We start from the raw sequence: 18,061 nt of genomic DNA on the forward strand, positions 1-18,061 counted from the left end.
CTGTACATAAATCTACTAAATCCGTTCTAGTATACTTTGTATTATCACCATCTGCAACGACAGCAACATGACCATAATAGACAGCATGATAAATTATTACGCTTTATAAGTATTCAACTGCTAGTAGCAACAACCATAGAAAGATCTGTTCATTCATTCTCAAATTTTCAATCATTTTTTTAATTTTTGCATTTCATTTGTAATAGAATGTATATCTAAGGCAGTAGTGAAACAAATAAAATGTTGTTGATAAGGCTGTTGTAAAATATGCACTTATTGAGACCTTCGATCTTGAAATGTTCGAAGATATTTCATTTATTCGCTTAGTTTGTTTGTTTCGGGTTTAACGCCGTTTTTCAACAGTATTTCAGTTATGTAACGGCCGGCAGTTAACCTAACCGGTATTCCTGGATTCTGTACCAGTACAAACCTGTTCTCCGCAAGTAACTGCCAACTTCCCCACATGAATTATCAGAGGTGCAGGACGAATGATTTCAGACACAATGTCTTTTATCAAATCGTCACGGAGAACATACGCCCCGCCCGAGGATCGAACTCGCGACACCGCGATCCGTAGACCAACGCTCTCCTTACTGAGCTAAGCGGGCGGGCTTTATATTCGCGATAGTCGTTCAGGTTTGACTGTATAAGCAGTGTAAACTTTGAGCTTTCATCCTAAATTATTAGAATTTTGCGACGTGTCAAAGCTTTGACATGAGACATGTAAAACTGTCATCCAATATCCAAAACAAACGTCTCAACAAAACGGCACAACAACAAAAAAATGACGAATGCTGCTACTTTTCAATAGAAACGGCGGTTTCCCTCGAAAAGAACCCAGCCCCTGATACCGCAAACAACGAATGACTGTTGGACACAAACAACACATGAACACATCCAAAAACACAATGAATTCATGAGCCCGAGCGGCCAGCCATTGCAGCCTTGCACTCATCTTTAATTTAATGAAATACGCTATAAAGGAAAAAGACAATTTGTTCAAAAACTTATCTGCATTTTACTTGCAACCTCCTCTTTGTGGCAACATTACTGGAAAACGCCAGCTCTTCTAACATGTGAGAACATATTTTTATACATGAAGTGTCGACTTGCCTGCTTAGTTATTTGTGAAGGAATGCACCGGTTTGAAATATAAAATTGATCAAAATGACCACACCAGTGAACTGCTCGTGCTTGAAAATGATTAATCGAGGCACGTTATATTATATGGACTGGATTAGAGTAACAGAAGCAGAAATTATAGCTCTTGCGTACCTACTGAAAAATAACATAGATTTATTTCTCAAGAGAACATAAATTCCTTTAATTTTATCTACTGCAGTATAACCTAATGAACTGATATCTGTCAATAATTTATAGACAATATTGTACTAAAAATACAATATGTTACAACAAAACACTTGGATTAATATATTTAAATAAAGTAGATAAAATTAAATGCCTTCCAGTAGGGGACTTTGTATTGCATATATATATAAACCTACAGTATTTTTAGTCGATTGTCAAATAAGGTGTCGTAAGTTATTAATGTACCAACAAAGGGAAATTAATCCTTATAGAAATCTCTATAATATAAGTTCACAAGAAACTTTTTACCAGTTAGAGATGGGTCAAAATGCTCTTAAAAATTGGATGTAACATCATACTAACATGCATGTTGTACCACAAAATACTGTTTTCAATTTTCCCTACGGCCAGTAATAAATAAGTTACTTTGTAATCTATCTATAGTAACAACAAAGGGACTTAATTCTAAAAACAAGGAAGCCTCACAGTGGTGAGCATTTTTGCCCAAGTTACATCAAAATCTCTCCATGCATGAAGAAGAAATGCTCCGAACAAAGTCCTTATTGTGTCTGATCTTTGGTCTCTATATGTGACCTTGACCTTAGACCTAGGGACCAGGTTCTTGCGCATGACACTCTGTCTCATGGTGTTCAACATTCGTGCCTAGCAATATGAAAATCCCTTTAAGGGTTGCAAAATTACAGACTGGACAGGAAAAAAGCCCTTTTGGCCTTTTACTTCCAAGTGTGACATTGACTTTGCAGCTAAGGGATCCGGGTTTGCGCATGACACGTCGTCTCTATGGGAATATTTGTGCCAAGTAATAATAAAATCCATTCATGGATGGCAGAGTTTTGGGCCGGACAGGATAAAAGCCTTGTTGAACTTTGACTTCCAAATGGGACCTTGACCTTTGAGCCGGGGTCCGAGATTTGCGCATGACACATTTGTTCTAAGTGATATTAAAGTCCCTTAATTAATGACGGAGTTATGGATGAAACACAAAACAGACCCTGTTCATGCTATGTAAATATTTGACTGTCATGTGTGACCTTGCCCTTTGAGCTAGGGGTCTGAAAGTTGTGCATTACACATTGTTTTATTATGAGGTACATTTGTGCCAAGTAATATTAAAATCCATTCATGGATGGCATAGTTATGGACCAGACAGGAAAAAGGCCCTGTTGACCTTTGACCTTTAAGCTAGGGGTCCGGGTTTTGCGCATGACACGTCGTCTCATTATGGGAAACATTTGTGCAAAGTAATATTAAAATGCCTTCATGGATGACAGAGTTATGGACCGGACACGAAATTGCGGACGGAAGGAAAGACGGGCGGAATGACGAAATGACAGAATAACGGAATGACAGACGGAAAAGCGCATTCCTATAGTCCCCGAAACTGGTTTTCAAATATTAGGGGAAAAATAAACACTCAACATCGTTTTATAAAACAACATTTATATCAGAAAGCCTTAAAAAATTGCAATTGAAATTTCCGTGGAAACTAAGCAGATTTGATTTTTCATTATTAAGAAATGCTTTTTATGATGAGCCTATCTTTAGATACACAATATCAAGTTATTACTACATACAGCCAATAATTTATGTGAATTTCAAATTTACTCGTAGTAAAAATGTTTTCTTTTTTGTTTAAATAGTAGATTTATTTATCCAATAAAACTCACAAATCGGATTCCACTGCCAGACTTTTTGATTTCTATCCCTTAATATTTGATAATGATAAACGGACAGCAATATACGATACTGACGGAGAAAAAGTAGACTCCCCCTATATAGGTAGGGGTGTACCTCGAGCAATCGTATAGGCAATATAAAGCTCAATAATATTTTCAAAATCATGTAGTAAACTTTTAAGAAAAGCAAACAAGGACAAAGGTCTAATAGAAGAGACCACGTTCAAAGAACTTCACGTGGAAATATTGGCATGGGTCAATGTTTGAATGTCCACTGCGGTTGAGCACATGTAAACATTTACTAAAGCAAAAATAGTATCATAGGAGTTACTTACAGTCACAAACGTACACTAAGACGTAACGTAGCATGGCACCGTCTTGAAACTTCAATGAATGCTTTTTTCAATCAATATGAATACGTTATCAAATATTCTCCATTAGCAAAACTTATGATATCATAAATTGTATAAAATCAGTTCACTACATTCAGTTATTCAGAATTGTTGTCTTTAATTTAATTGTAATTTAAAGACTAACTGTGTGACAAGTTTTTCATTAATCTACTTATAGTTGCAAAAAATAGGCCCAGAATTTACGTCTAATTTTCAAAGAATTGTTTCATTTTGTTCTTTTGTAATAAATGGCGTTAGATTACGCATGTAGTGTCGCGGAAAGGGCCGTCCTTTATAGTACTATATAAACTTATTATACAAAATTTAATGTTGCTTATATGAAAATATAGATTATTTTAACAAAATATATAGTATTTGTAAAAAATAAGATTTAAAGTAGTTCTGCACGTTTGAAAATGGGACTGTTACTGTCTTTCTAAGTCAAAATAGAAAACAAAAACATCTGATACGTTATATAATCCAAGTAATGTCTTCAATTGGTTTAAAATAGGCGGGTTCCTTAATCACCCCCCAATATCTCAAAAAACATTGTTTCATTTAAAAATTCTGTAAATTTTTATCCCAAAAATTAGGGTCCTCGTAAATTTTTTCTTGCAAATTTACAGCCTTTCCCCTCCCCTTAAAATTATCAAATATTGTTCTTTTTATGCTATTGCATTTAAAAATCAATTTTTAATGTAAAATGTTGGTGAAAAAGGGCGGCGTTTTTTTTCTTACACATAATTTCGCAAAATTTTACACCCAAAGTGACATCAAAATGACCGTGCTTTTTAATATTTAAAAAAGGCGAAAAGGTTACACGTCCATCGAATAACAATAAGGGATTAAATATATATCGAAATTTTGGAAATTTTTGTAACTTGTTCTGTATTTTATTTTGGGTTCGAATATGTCTTGGTTATAAAACAGTAGATCACATATATACTCTGTTGCAAAAAAAGTGTACACTTTTTGAATTTGAATATCTCCAGTTTTATAAATCTAAAGATTAAATATCGATCTCAAATTTTCAACATACTATGCTCGAAGGATGTACTATCGATTTTTTTGAAAATTGTACGATAAAAACATGGCGGATTAAGGTTACAATCGATAGCGTCCTTTTGCACGATTTGCACGTGCTGCCTACGGAAAATGTACATGTCTATAAAAACGTGTTTTGTTACTTTCCTTATGCCTTTGGTGAAAGGAAAAACACATTAGATTTCAATTCTGTATTGTAACGACTAAGTGAGTCAGCGAATCGAAGCATTAACAATGCACTTCGGGGTGACACCGTCACTTACGTCAACATGTTGTCCCGGCCTGCCCTCTTACCAGATATGAACCCTACTGAGCAAAGTCGGGACGAGATTGGTCGCATGGTCAGGTCGAGAAGCGGTATAAACAACCTGAATAATCTTCAAACCGCTCTTACCCAAGAATGGAATAAAATTCCTCGTGACGTCATTCGACATTACGTTAGGTCCATGCGTGACCGCATCCATACTTGCATCAATAGCAGAGGTGGTCACACACAATATTGAAACAAAAATATCTTTGAGAAATGAAAACAAATTCGAAACGCAGGCAGTTATTTTTACAAAATCTGATAAGAGAGAGATTTGCAACTTTTGTTTTTAACGCTTGTTGTCTTTGAATAGCTAAGAATACCCTTAAATGACACAATTTTGAGAACAACCGATGCATATCAAATTGGTCATAAACTGCCCTAATTTTTGGTACCAAAAATAAAATACTTTTGGACGAAACAATATACATAAATTGACGAAACCTAAGTGCACAGTCACTTTCTTTTGCAACAGAGTACAGTATCACTATTTCTCTGTACCTGTATGGAGCCAAACGATATTACAACAGGACGTGTTTAAATGAAAACAAACGGATGTTTTCCTATTACAAATGTAAAATAATGACTTTAATATCAATACCTAAAGTAAAAGATCCGTTTAGTTTAGCAGCCTCTGTAATAGTTTTGACAACAAGACTGTACGTGTACGATCCATCAGCTAGAGAGTTACTGGAAGTCCATGCACATTTGTAGTAACCCGAGTACTGTGTACTGCTGGAACAGGTGCTGGATCCTGGCACTGTGACAAGACTATTCTGTGAAAGGAATGTTAATTTATTTATTTATTTGGGTTTTACGGCGCACCAACACAGTAAAGGTTATATGGCGCCAAACAGGACTACACATTTTGGTTTCACATCTCATTTCCATCGAAATAAAAACATGAGGTATGGAATCAAAATTTGCATACCTCCTGGAATCTCAGAGTTACAGCAAAACCAAGTGTTAAGACCCTATTAGTCGCCTCTTACGATCATGCAAGGGTAAGGCAGTGGTTCCAATTCTTTTCATACATAGATCGTCCCAGAACCACATGGGGCCAAGATATCATTCATAGTATATATAAATGAGGAAAGTTCTCGCTGATATATGATCAGTATGACTAAAAGGCACTACAGAGATATATGCAAGATTCTGGCATACTAAATAGCTTGTAAAATGGCATGTAAATTCTGTTATTTTTATATCTAAGAAATGATTTATAGCAAAAGAATGTTTAACATTATTTATGCATGATGGGCGGTTATACGACGGGCGTAGCCCTCGTGAAAATATTTGTACGACGTATTACCGTCCGAGTGTATAAATAGTGTAAAAACAAGGTTTTCCTATTAATTAATTCGATTCTAATATGTCCTTATTCTAAAATAGTAGATAAATTATAGAAGCGCTCTTTTTTGGTCGCAACAAAAACTTTGACGTCACCGCACGTTAACGTGACATCATTCTAGCGTATAAGTGTTTTAACAGAGACAAGCATATTACAATAATTTTTCTATATATTCTGGTCATATCTGAGCCCTCATACTCCATTTGCCTCATTAAAATGACAATGAAGCCTAATTATCAATAAAACGGAATTAAAACTGTGAGAGATGCATTACCGTTGAAAGAAAGGAAATCATATGACATTTTTAGCTTATATTAAATAGCTGGTATAAAAATAATATACATGTACTGTAATATATAAAATAAAAAAAAGCGAGTCATACCTCTTTTTCAAATGAAGCAGTTAATAAAGGGGATGCCGGATATAGTTTATCTACAGTAATTACCACTTTCTTTCCACTGGTCACTGTCAGTACAGCTTTTGATGCTTTACCTGAAAAACACATTACAGTTAACATTAGTTGATATGCTGGAATATTCTATATGATATGTTCCAATCTAGATTTCTGTTGCTTGTCCAACCGGAACTCTTCTCATAGCAGCAATTAAGAAAAAAGTTCATAACGTTAAAACTCACCTCTATGTCATTCAGAGTATTCAGTAGATACTCTGTTTTCCGTCAACTAAAAGTAGAGTTAAAAACGTATATTTATACCAACCTCTTTTAACACAATTTAAAAACCGACAAGACATATCTGACCTACTTTTTTCCAACATTAATTATAATCTAACTAAAGATGAACAATTTGAAATTGTCCACGTCTGCATTTCTGTAAGCCCAATTATAGTCAAATCAAACAAAATATTTGTTATTACACATTATACGCTTTGTAAAAAGATTGTATTGCGATTGAAGTATTTTCATTTTCTATATTCTATTACTTATTCGAGTTATTAAAAAGAAATAGGTTACCAGTTCCTTGTTCCTTATTCGGATTTTGATTTAACTCACTCGTGTTTTGATATAACGTGTTTATGTTATGCTGTGAAACGTTTTCAAGCGCGAGTAAGGACAATCATCTCACTGCTTGAACCATGTCTTCTCCAAATAGGCCAGTTCCTCATTCAGATTCTGTACCTCTATTCTGAGTCATTAACTCTCTTATTTTTCTATGTTCAATTCCCTATTTGATTTTTGAAAAAGTTTCTTATTCCTTTATCCATTTTTTAATCTTATAATTACTCACTACTGTTTTGCTCTAACGTGTTTACCTTACGCTGTTAAATGTTTTTAACCGCGAGTAATGACTATTTGTTCGATGCTTGTACCATGTCGTCTCGGAAAGTCCAGTTCCTTATTCGAACTTTGTACCTCTATTTTGAATCAATCTCTCTCATATTAGTTGGAAATACCACTTAAATCCTTAAAACAGTTTAGGACGACAGTGTATATACACGTTTTGAAAAGAATTTATTGTAATTGAAGTGTTTTTATTTTATTTTCTGTGTTCTATTCCTTATTCGACGTTTGTAAAAGGAATAGGGAACCAGTTCCTTACTTGGATTTTAATCTTCCTAACTCGTGTTCATTTTATAGTGGAACGTTTTAACTGCGATAAGGCATTAATATCTCACTACTTCTACCATTTCGTCTCTATTTGAAGTTATACTCTCTCATATCTGCGAAAAATACCACTTACATTATTGAAACATTTTATGACGAGAATGTATATGAACTTTTAGAAAAGATATTATTTTGATTTAAATTTTTCATTTTTCTATGTTCGACTTTTAATAAAAGGAATAGAGAACCAGTTCCTTATTCCTTATTCGATTTCTCGATCTTAATCAATCGTGCTATGATCTAGCGTGTGCATTTTGTAGGGCTGAACCGAATAAAGATTATTTTCTCACTGCTTATACCTAGTGTTCTCCGAATAAGGAACTAGTTCCTTATCCCTTATTTGAAAAAGGAATAAGGAATAAGAAACCAGCCTGCTAATCATCATGTGTTGGTTTCACGATAAATATCATATCAGTTTCCATCTTTTTAATAAGTATAGGTTATAGATCATTTATTGAAATTCTAATGCAATTAAGTTTGCCGAAACGGAGCGTAGCGTAGTGAAGGCAACTTAATGCATTAGAAGTTCAATAAGCGTATCTATAACCGACTTATAGATAAAACGCCCCATTTCATTTTACTGACAGATTAAAGCAACAAAAAGCTCTCTCTGAAGTAAACTAAACCGCGCCTTCGTCAGTCTCTTGGAATTCATTGGCTAGTCTAACCTACTCATGATCGAGAAGTACATGTTTGTTACAACCTTTAGCAAAACTGCGGTAGATCTAGTGCTGGAAAATTTTAATTGAGTAATGATAACTACATACTAGACGACTCATTTATCGAGTAGTTTGTATCTAACACAATATTATATTCTTATTCAATGAAAATATAATATTCAGGTTTTACTCGTAATGATCTAACAGTACAATTGAAGCAACTACATGTATAAATAAAACAAGACAAAGTAAGTGCATCCTGGTTTATTTTTAGACCAGTAGAGGTAATTGATTGAGATTGAAAGGTGCAGAAAGGTCAAACTTGAACCATGAAAGTACAGCTTGCATTAATTAAGAAGCTAAAATCACAATTTTATATTTATATATTTGGTCCGTTCATTACATAGTCACGTTATTTCTTGTATGCAGTCCCTGTTTTTGTAATTGCTCCGCCTCCTTGAATGTGGGAAATCTATAGTAGGCAGAACAATGAATACTCATTAATTTTGAACTACTTCATGATTAAGTGGATCATTTTCTCCAGTTATGAAATAATATGAAAATAAGTTGGTTACATTTTTGAAAATCCCTCGCTTGTCATTAGACAAAAAACAATGTTTGAACTATAATGCTTATTGTGATTATTATTCCATTGTGTGTCCAACACCTAAATAAACCTTGTGGTAACCCATTCGCCAGTTGTAAACATTTTTTGCCTATTTCAATAGGACTTTGTGGCATTTCAGTTGCTTCCAGTTTTACATGTAGTAAGTAAGTATGTATGTATTTAAGCTGTAAGTACATAAGTCAATAAGTTAGTAAATTGTTACATAGACTTTTCTTACTTTGTTACGGTCGCTTGAGCATAGCTTGTAAGCTTAAAACCAAAATCTGACAACTGCGTCAGAGAGTCGACGCTTTGGTTCAGTGGTTAGAGCATTGGACTCCCACCCGTGCGATCGGGTTCGAATCATAAAAAAATTTATACTCTACACTTCCTGTTACATCCTTAGATCGTACGATTTGGACTTGCCCGGGAAATGGACTTTATCTAATGCCTAAAATGGCACTTTTAATGCCAAAAATGACATTCACGTCATCATAAATGATGACTTTTTTGAAGATGGAAAGTGCTACGGTCGCTTCAGTATAGCTTGAAAGTTTAAAACCAATCTTTAACAAGTGCGTCAGGGAGTCGACTCTTTAGGCGGTTAAAGCATTGTCCTTCCATCCATGCCTCCCGTTAGAATCCCCACTCAAGCCCTTGGGAATTTTCATCACAAAATTCTACCTTCTTTCATTTCTGTTACGCTCTTAGTTTATACATAATTTATTTTAGGTCGATTGTGAAGGAAGTTCTACAACTTATATTAATCAATCTCGACACCTCATTCCTGATGGAATCCAACGCCACGAGGGTATGAGAAAAGAGGCCAGTTTCCCTTTTAGTGCTGAGCGCCAAGCAAGGGAGGTACTGGTACCATTTTTCACGTCTTTGGTATGACGCGGCCGGGGATCGAACCCACGACCTCCCGCACTCGAAGCGGACGCTCTACCACTAGGCTATCGAGGCGCTCTATCGTATTTAAAAAGTGTAATCATTTCGTTTTCGTCCTTACCCGAACGTTTTGTCACACATGTATGAATCAAATACTTCTATGAAAAAATGCACGGACTTTTAAAGCCAGCTTTTTATAACCTATACATTGTACCATTATATTGTAGAACGATCTTCAAAATGTAATGTGTGGGAACATATACAGAAGTCAAATTACATTATACATTGAGTGGTGTCCGTAGTGTAACATTTCTACCTGCAGCTATTAAGAGAAAATATAAGGAATCGAACATTAGACTTTGATATGCTTCTGAAAATTTAAATATCGATTTTGAACAACATTTGCAAAACTTTTAATATCCAAGAGAGATTCCATAATCATCTCAGTCTCATTAATATTTATCTATCAAAATAATACCGAATGATATTATAGACATTGCCATCGTTTTGTTACAAAAATATCTCCGTAGCAGTGCCCTTAATTAGGCATTTGAGTGAAATTGTATGAGTAGAAAGTATGTTCTTACATTCTATGTTGAGAAGGGTAAGTTGGCTCTCATCAAATCCATTGCGGCAGCGATATGTTCCCTCATCAGAAATGTCAGTGTTATGTATTGTCAATGTGAATGTTGACGTTCCCCTTGTTTCGGAATATTTGTTGTTATCATCTGCTCCAATTGGAATTCCATTAGCAACTAGATTTCGGCCTAATCCAAACCATCCAGTAAAATCAATGCTCCCAGTTACAATACACTTGAGAACTGTATCCTCTCCACAATTTCCGGCAATTGGTACTTTGATAGTTGTAGAACCTAGATGTATTGAACATTTGTGTACATTAAGACCTATACTATTTTGACAATGCAAAATTCATGTGTAAAACTGAGATTGTCGTAACAACGCAAGAAATGCACGAGGGTCAAAGAGAAACTATTAATAATAAAAAAATGTATCTCCGAGTAAATTATAAAGTATCAATGACACTCAAAAGCATGTCCCAACAGTGCACAAGAAGAAAATGCATAGGAATTTTCGGGGTAAGTATTTGGTACCGTAAGTCTCTTATATCTATACAATATATATATATTCATCAATCAAGGATATGTCAGTGTAAATGAGCTGAGCTTTAGTTTTCTAAGAAAACGTCGTTAAACTGGGTTACACAAATCACACGTGCACCGACATTTTACAAAAACATGTCCGCCATGTTTTCTTCAGTGAACGAAGTAAAAGGAGTATTTTACCTTAGAATTCCTTATTGTATAGTGCGATTCACATTCTAATCTTAATAAAGCATCGTTTTTTATAAACATCCCACTGTCCGATCTTTCTGATCACGTAACGATCACTCACAATTACAAAATAAAACCAATGTGTCATCAAAATGATCACTTTACACGTCTTCTTGGACATGACGGCCTTCTAACATTAAATTTGTAAACATACGCCAACCAAACAAATGATGAAAGATCGGGACTTTTTCAAAGATGTGTTTTATTTCCAGTGACTTTCTAATATTCTAACGTTTAAGCAACCGAATTGTATGCACAGAAATAACGATAGTTATGCAATATAGCTTTTAGTTTAAATTTTGGACTTTTTCCAGCCCAACAACAGACATGTATGTGTCACAAATCCGGCTTGTCCTAGAAATCAGTGTCACAGGTTACTAGAACATAAATACAATACATAAACAATCGCTTACTATGTTCCTGTATGTCAAATAAGATGAAACGGCTCGTATATATACGTTCTTATATGTTCTGTATTGGGAACATCGACAATCACAGTTCGATCTTTTCCACAAATATGTAAAAATTTACTTTTATTCCTTTATTTACATCTCAAGCATGACGTTTCATATATACGTTCAAGAACGTAAATTTCGTGCTTTCCGACCCTCATGGTGTGTAAACTTTTGTAATTAAAAGTATGGTGTATTCGACAAACCATTTGTAATTTCTGGCGGTAAATATCATTGACAGTATCATTTATGTTATCGAAATTTAATTGAATATATAAGTTTAATACTTTCAAAAGAAAAACGTAGACATAATTGTTCACTTCACAGGAATGAAAATCAGCGTGAGAATTTCATAATGGTAAATATTTCAAACGTTACTTCTATAGATGCCTCCGTGACCGGGTGGCCAAGGTCGCTGGCTTCGGATTCCTTGCCACCGACGTGGGATCGAAACCTCACTTTAGGTGTAAAATTCTTCATGTAAGGAAGCCACCAGCTGACCTTTTGAAGGTCTCTGTCTCTAACTAGGTACTCAACTGAGCCCCAAAAATGTATGGAGGGGCACCTGGAGGTTTTCCCCACCAACAAAACCTGGAAAAAGTTTTAAATTGTATCGTTTCGGTGTTACTCTAAGCCTAACAAAGTAAATAGTTAAACATTATTCCCATTTTTGTACTCGGGTATATAGGATGTGTTTTTTTCTCATATAATTTGATTATGTTATGTAACTATGTGGTACAAGCTTGTTCCTTTTTTTTCCAGGGTCGTAGCTGTGGGGGCTTAGGGAGGGGTCCAGGCCACACGACGAGTGCCTCTGATTTTACCGACACCTGATTAATTGTAATGTGTTTTTTAGAAAAGTAATAAATGAAAATAGAAAAATAGCTCTCAGCTGATTTACACGGATAGTTCAGCTTTACTATGTATGTTATACTTTTTCGCATTTATGCTTGATGATATTGAATACTTACCCCGAAAATTGTGACCCGAACATACTGATAACTTTTCCCACTTTAGTTTTTTAATTAAAGTAAGAGTTCAGCACTGCATGGTTTTGATGTATTGTCACATTGGAATAAAATTTGTTTTACAGTAACTTCGAAATTCCTCAGACATAATATCATGTACCCCACCCACCTAATTCATAATTTCAAAATAACATAGGCCTTAATTGTATAGATATGAACAGCACTTTTTAGTGTTATAAAAGCTATACAGAGCATTTTGCAACTAACTTTTCCTGTAATACGGTAAGTAATATAGAAATCTAATTCATGAAGACTCAAAATTATTTTACCTTCTGAAAAAACAATAAATAATCCAAAAATTAAGGTAAATAAGCCAGGTTTCATTTTGAAATGAATAATGTAAAGATTACAAATCTCAAAGCTTCCGGGTTTACAATCGTCACGCGCCGCATGACTTATAATTGCACACGTTTTTACTGTACCCATGCGGGAAAGTATTTTTATGTTAAACACATTTCAATCATGTATAGATTATTGCAGTTACTCCAGTGCTACTATATTTAAATTACTATTTTTGTAATGCAAATTGTGATTGATTGTATCGCACGAAAAAGGTCAATGAAATACTGTTGTGTTTCAGGCTTTCGTGAAAAGTGCTATCTTTTTATTTTATCAGTAGGACATAAATATAAGAAGCGACAGATTCGCCCGTTGTTGTTTAAACCATGGAGAGAAGTGACCTAGATTTAAACCATATATCAGTAAGAGTGGCCCGTCGCTTCTGACTATTTACAATAAATAACAAATGCTGATTGAATGGGAAAAGGCCCTCTCTTTTATTATTACAATATCATTACAGAAAATTAATGAAATGTCATGGAAAGTATCATTAAATGAAGCATGAAATTATAGGTTTCTAGCCAAAATGCATAGAAACAAAATAGACAACGCTACGATGTTGAAGCTCCAAATGCGATAAGCACACATGTACTAGACAATGCAAGTAGAATGCATTATGCTAGGCAAATACAGCCACCGCAGATGCGAGACCAGATGCTCAACGAATCCTCAACAACATGACGAAACTGAAACGGTATGAGCTAAGGATTTTCCATAGTTATTGGACATTTTTTAATTTATTTGTAGATCTCATCAACCATGTTTGAGTTTATAAATCCAACCTGAAATGATTATATTGATGTTGGAAAAAATCAAAGTTTGTGTTTATCAAAAATTTGATCGAGATAGTTTATTGCAGAATATACAATGTATGCTTTCCTTCTTTGCAAAGCAAAGCAAAATTATCGACACTAAGTTGCAAAATAAATAGGCATAAAACTGTCCTTTTTAAGGATATGAAGAATATGGGTTTCGGTTTCTATAACATTTAAAAGGGAATGGATGAACCAGACAGGGTTTGTTTTGTTGGCATCTTTATACATCTTCCCGTTGTAAAGAAAGGTTGCGGCTACCGTGTAAGGGTTATTTATTTATCGCTTATATCGAAGAAAGTGGAATCACGTTTATTTTACATATATTTAATATTCACGAAATTACCACATGTGAACGAATAAGCCTGCTCGACATGTATGAAGTATTCACTGTTATTGTAGGCCCCTGAAATGCATAAATAAAACATATATCCATATCAACCTGAAACGGCCGACTTCGATCCGCTAACGTCAGCTGAATAGTCTTGTTGTTGTTGTTGTTTTTTTTTTTTTGTTTTTTTTTTTTGTCTGCTTTTTTCCCGATATTTCATCCCTCTGGTTATGTTTTATGCAAGAATTATGTATACAGACATGTGCGAACACAAACAGCATTTTAACGACTACTCAACACTACTGATAAACACTTCGTGAAATTATAGTTCAAAACAATGTTTTATCAATGCAATCCCATCAGTATATTTTGGTACATGAAAGGATACAGATGTCAGTAGCTTATCCCGCGTTTAAAATAATTTCAAATTGTTGGTTTGAATATATAGAGCAAATAAAAGAATTTGATAACAAGCAATAGATATACCTTGAAAGTACCCAGTAAGTCGTAAAAATTAAAAAAAAAAAAAAACTGAAATGCGCTCCAGCGCATTATTGATTTATAAAATAAAATATATCATTGAAACATTTAACAATGTTTAAAGGACACATTTTTATTGTATTTATTGTTTAGTTTCCAGGGGCTATTTCAAAGGAATTTCAATGTCCCTGATAATGATTCCCTTTATGAAGGATTCTAACACTGCCCATTTTTTGTCAGTTTAACAAAGTAGGAAAGCATATATATATATTCTACAATAAATAACACCTGACGTTTGGCCGGTGAGATAACATTATGACGTCAATTATTACAGTAAATACTCGCACGGTGCTCGGTTCATTACTACTTGGATGAATGAAGGTCAGTATAATATTTACCATACTGTTTTCACGAGCAAATTAGAATAAAAACAAAAAAAAAATGCCTCATTAACAATAACTTATTTTTCAGATGCTTGGATATTTAACAATTCAGGCTTACTCCAACTAAAGGACTTTTATGAAAACAACATTTGATTATACCCTTACTGCATCGTTAAATAAATTCCAAGGGTTTTGATGTTTTATTTCCGTAAAAGAGAGCTTTGCCTTGGAAATTACAGAAATTAATTATTATTATTGAATATTTACATGTTTGTTTCTGCATCATAGATCACGTTTCATACATTTTAACTAAAGGACTTCGGACACTTTCTATATGAATTTGCCTACTCCAAGAGTGAAAAATAAACCACTAAGAAATAAGTATTTAATTACATATACCATCAAAATACATATTTGAGATTATTTCTTAAAGTCAAATTTTTCAATATTTTTTCATAAAATGGTAATTTTTGCTCTAAATAGAATTACGTACCCTGTTATATACATATAAAAGCTATTTTGCTTTAAAGAACATTGTTCCCCCCGTGCATCAAAACCATATTTGACCAGCATATGTAGATATTAATTATACACATTTTCTGTGACTATTGTGTTGATGCAAGGGGTGGAACAGTACTTTTAAACAAAAAATATAACTACAGGGTGTTCCCAAATGTAAAGTAACCAATACTTTTTATATTCATTTTTAATAATTTGATAGTCACATATTTTTACATCTGTTTGTAACTAAAATACTATACAAATGTTTGAATGGGCACATATAGGCATGTTATACATGTAGAGTAGTGAGAGAAGCAAATACTGTTATTATTCATTGGGTTAAATTTTCATTCGCATATCCTGTTTGTTTGTTGTAGTAGATTGGCAAATGTGTGCTGTAAAATACTAGCAACACACCAGGTAATCTTCTGCATGCCCTCCTCGCGACGCGCACACCAGGATGTAATTTGTTTTCCATTTTGTTTTTATAATTTTTTTTTTTGTATTTTTTATATATTTTTCATTTCTTTATTTCTTCATCTTTTTCTGTGCATTTATATTTATTTCTTTTAGACACATACTACATGTGACACGCATTCATCACTTCATGTTCTTCCTTCAGTAAAAACTGAATTGAAGATTTTCTTTGCGGCGGACTAGGCCTAAACACAACAAAAAAAGGGGCAATATGTGCACAGCATTTTATCTGATCCTGACTATAGTCTATCCAACAGAAATAAAGCTTGGCATTGATATGCCTGTGATGCATAGGTCAAGAACAGTAGCTTCTTGGCAGGTCTTATCAGTGACGGTTTCACATTCAGTGTGATGCCACGAAAGTGATGTGTCAAGTCGCTTTCCATGCAGATGGCATATACAAATACGGCTAGACGCGAACACGAACTAAACGGTCCAGCCGAGTTTCAGGTGGAACTTTTAAGCAGCGACCTGCTTCAACTTTTCGAATATGTTTTGCCCACAACTTCAGCCCTGAATAGACAACATTATCTATAGATGGGTTGTTGTCAGACTTATCCGGATTTAACTTTTTCCGATCCAGCTTCCTAAGGCAAGCCTCAGATAGAACTGTCATTTCGGATACATTTTTATTACATTTTTAAGCGAAATGAGCCGTGCTATGGGAAAACCAACATAGTGGCTTTGCGACCAGCATGGATCCAGACAAGCCTGAGCATCTGAGTAGTCTGGTCAGGATCCATGCTGTTTGCTTTCAAAGTCTATTGGAATAAGACAAACCGTTAGCGAACAGCAATGATCCTGACTAGACTGCGCAGATGTGCAGGCTGGTCAGGATCGATCAATGCTGGTGACAATTGCACTATGTTGGTTTTCTCATGGCGCGGCTCAAATATTATGTGTGCCACTGGTACTTATCCTAAACAAAATCCCACCCTACGGCCTTGATAAGATTACTGACTTTTCTTATTATTAATGTTATACATCACACAAATAGCTGCCATCACTTATAACAGAGCTATACAGACATGTATATGTACTTAAATAACTACCTGAACCACTGTAATAAAACTGACCGGTCACTTATACATGTATACCTATTCACACAATGTAATGCGTCAATAACTTTACATTATGAACAGTGTACAGATAAATCAAGTACAGGTTGTTTGGAAAAATATCGTTCCCTTTTTTATTTATTTATAGGATTTTAATCTTAAAATGTTATTTTTTCCTTAAATAAACAGATTTTGTCACTTTTTTCGACTGGAATTAAAATATCTAAAACTTCCGTAAAGTGATGACATTATATTTTCACGGAAATTTAAACATTTTATTTTTTCAAGAAAATATACCCTGACCCAGATAAAATAAGAAAAACATCTTGATAGGAACAGATACAAATCAGTTTCTGCTGTAATAAATTAACTAATACATTGGTTTATCACTGACTCGAAACGCTTTGGGTATTGTTTAAATACTTAAAGAGAAATTTGCATTTGAAATGTAGGCTAGAAGCATATGATAGTGTCCGAAGTCCTTTACGTTTTGTGTCCAATTAATATTTAATAATGTAATATCTATTATTTTAATATGCTTGTCTCTGTTAGAACACGCTTACGCTAGAATGACATCATGTTAACTTGTGGTGACGTCAAAGTTTTTGTTGCGACCACAAAGGAGCGCTACTATATTTTATCTACTATTTTAGATAAAAGGCATATTAGAATTGAAACAATTTATAGCAAAACCGTGTTTTAACGCTATTTATACACTCGGGCAGTAACACGTCGCACAAATTATTACGCCTGACGTATAACCGCCCATCGTGCATTAATAGTGTTAAAGCACTCTTTTGCTATAAATTATTTCTTAATTAAGGGGGAATGGTACTTTGTCAAAATTTAAGATTTGCTGATTGTCTTATATACCAAAATAAACTTGAAGATATTTCCAATTGATATCATCATCTTTTAGAGCAATAAACATGCGTATGACGTTACCATGACGTCGCAAACATGACCCAT

General features: G+C 34.3%; 1 long non-coding RNA gene across 1 annotated transcript; it reads right to left on the reverse strand.

Annotated features, from left to right (window-relative positions):
• Window positions 1-5,355: 5,355 nt before the first annotated feature.
• LOC128552803 (uncharacterized) lies at window positions 5,356-10,745 on the reverse strand. The gene is made up of 3 exons (XR_008369170.1): window positions 10,467-10,745; window positions 6,482-6,591; window positions 5,356-5,524 (listed from the first exon to the last, which is right to left on the reverse strand). It is a non-coding gene; the product is annotated as an uncharacterized LOC128552803 (long non-coding RNA).
• Between the last annotated feature and the right edge of the window lie 7,316 nt (window positions 10,746-18,061).

The sequence above is a fragment of the Mercenaria mercenaria genome, unplaced genomic scaffold (assembly GCF_021730395.1).
Source record: "Mercenaria mercenaria strain notata unplaced genomic scaffold, MADL_Memer_1 contig_3170, whole genome shotgun sequence".
In the NCBI taxonomy this organism is placed as follows: domain Eukaryota; kingdom Metazoa; phylum Mollusca; class Bivalvia; order Venerida; family Veneridae; genus Mercenaria; species Mercenaria mercenaria.